We start from the raw sequence: 2,500 nt of genomic DNA on the forward strand, positions 1-2,500 counted from the left end.
GAACAAAAGAACTTCCCATGATAGTTATTTAACTGAAAAGTACGATTTATCTGCTGCCTAAGGTGGCTTGGCCAATCATAAAGCAGAACGTAGCTAATACACGAAGATCCTTAATTACATTAATTAGACCCTATTATCTTGCCATGAGGGGAGTCTCTTTCTATGTAACCGCATCCCAAGGGTAACATGAAACCTGAGCTGAACCAAACCCAAGCCAAATACCTGCCGCAAGGCCCCAAACCCAAGGTGCGTGTAACGACAACTAATTTTCCCCTATTATTTTACTCTGAGGGGAATCTTTTACTGTGTAACGGCATCCCAAGGGTAACATGAAACCTTAGCTGCACCAAACCCAAGCCAAATACCTTCCGGAAGGCCCCAAACCCAAGGTGTGTGCAACCACAACTAATGTGTGTCTCTGTATTGGCTTTTAACATCGCCCACAATGCCGCGACACATCCAGGACTTTTCAACGCTTTGCAGCGCTAAATTCGAAAGCTAATTTGCGAATTGTACAGAAAACAATAAAGAAAGTCGGCCGAAAGCCGGGAGAACGGCTTGAAAATTCTTTCCTTACGGGATAAGTATTCAGTTTACAATCAAGTATTCACATGGCTTTTGTTGTAAAGAAGATCATAAAGAAAATGTGACTGTTTTTACGTCGGTGGTTCGTTTAAAAGTGTTATATTTTTGGCCTCAAAAGTAACGATTCCTGCACTTTTTTGTATGGCTTTGACCATTTTAGAAGGAAAATTTCCAAAAACAAGGGGTGAGGAAATGAGTATTAATATGGCTTTTTTGTTTGATACTGTAAGACGGCCCTGTCGAATTTTCGCGGAATTCCGACCAGTAGAAGTAGTATTTTTTTGCCTTTCCTGCAACCAGCGCCCGAACCTCTGAGCTTAAATGAAAATTTGCCCTTGCAAATTTCCCGCAGGCATTGAGTCGTCTAATTTTAAACTTCCCTAACTCAGGTTAGGAATAGTTTTTGTTATTATACATGGATATCAATTGACTTATTATAGAAAAGTAAAGGAAAAGAACTGAGGTGAGTTGAGCATGTTCGTTGTTGTAGTATAGAGGTGAAGACACAGGACTATCGATCTAGAGGGTTCGAGTACTGTTAAGAGCATAATACAGTTCCTTCTTTCCTTATTATGTCGTGATGTTGAGACTGAATGGATTTAGTTTGAGCGCTGATCATGCTAGGTTTGACCGACCGAAGAGAACGCCTTCGTGAACGTTGTTTGATCTGTCCTAACAGTGGTGTGTTCATGCATGCTTATCACTGTTTGTGTTGATCCAACCTAATGCATAGATCGTTACACGGCATTTCAGTCTCAATTGTTAAATTATCTTAGTTAATCTCTGCGGGTCACAAATGTCATTCCTGCAACTTTACAGTGTAAACGGCTTTTATTTGTTATATTGATGATTCAAATTCCAGTTGACTCGGAGTAAGCTTAAAAACCTTAAAAATTGTCTTTATTTTAAAATTTAAACTTTTTTCGGCTCTATCAATATACAAGTTTGTGTAATCAGTGAATAAAAGGAAAGAGAGCGCTAGCGCTTGCTACCATCAGGATGACGCTGGCCATTGTTGCTTGCACTCCAGCATTTGGACTGCGGGTCATTGCCAGGGGCCTTCCCGTCATTCCCAGGAGCCTTCTTGTTATTGCACAGGTCACCACTGCAGCAGTTTATCTCACACTTTGCATCCGCCAGTTGTGATCCATGGGCTTGACAATATTGGTCCGCGTTTCCACAACTTAATGATGCGAAACAGCTTCTCAGGTACATTTTGACCTCTTTTCCGGCGCTTTTCCACTCAGCAGAAAGTCGACACAGCGGTCTAAGCCAGCTGCAGCTGTGCATGTCAGCTGGGTCATGTTTTTCGTACACTCTTCCAAACTCATTGCAGGTCCACAACTGTAGCACTTGAGGGCATACCCTTGGATAAATGAGTGAATAGATGAATGAGCAAAAACAAAGAAGAAAAAAATTGCTGGCTTTCTGTCTAGCTTTATAAGAGGTATTCTTTAAATGTTTCTCACGGCTGACGAAGCAGGCAGATCCAAGGAAACCCCGAAACTTCACCATTTCCGGATTGCTTGCTGTCGTGAATTTTTTCAAACAACAATGCCGGTCAGAAAACGATGCAATCCGATTTTTATTCCCTTGTGGTGTGATATGTTTGACATTCGACAGATGTGAAAGAGAGATGAAGATTGAAGTCCTTGGTAGGAGGGAGAATTTTGTTTTAGAATAGAACGAGTGCTACTGAGCTGATACGCACGCTGGAAGTTGTGAGAGCACCAAAGAAATATAAGAGCACCCTGTAAAATAGCTGTAAGAGTATAAGAAGGCGGTAGAGAACCCCAGCTACTTCTCAAATGTTAGTTCTTTTCATTTATTTTCCCTAAAATCATGTGGGGGTGACGATACATGGGTGGCTATAGCCTCACTCCCAGGGCTTCAAATAGTTCACCAAGATGTATGT

General features: G+C 41.5%; 1 protein-coding gene across 1 annotated transcript in view; it reads right to left on the reverse strand.

Moving 5' to 3' along the window:
* Positions 1-1,890: 1,890 nt before the first annotated feature.
* The window catches only part of LOC138041941 (uncharacterized), a 53,013-nt gene continuing 52,403 nt past the window's right edge, over positions 1,891-2,500 (reverse strand). The window contains exon 4 of the mRNA XM_068887638.1: positions 1,891-1,951. The gene's annotated coding sequence lies outside the window, so the exon portion shown is untranslated. The remainder of the gene's footprint in view (positions 1,952-2,500) is intronic.

Source organism: Montipora capricornis, chromosome 3, assembly GCF_036669925.1.
Source record: "Montipora capricornis isolate CH-2021 chromosome 3, ASM3666992v2, whole genome shotgun sequence".
Taxonomy (NCBI): Eukaryota; Metazoa; Cnidaria; class Anthozoa; order Scleractinia; family Acroporidae; genus Montipora; species Montipora capricornis.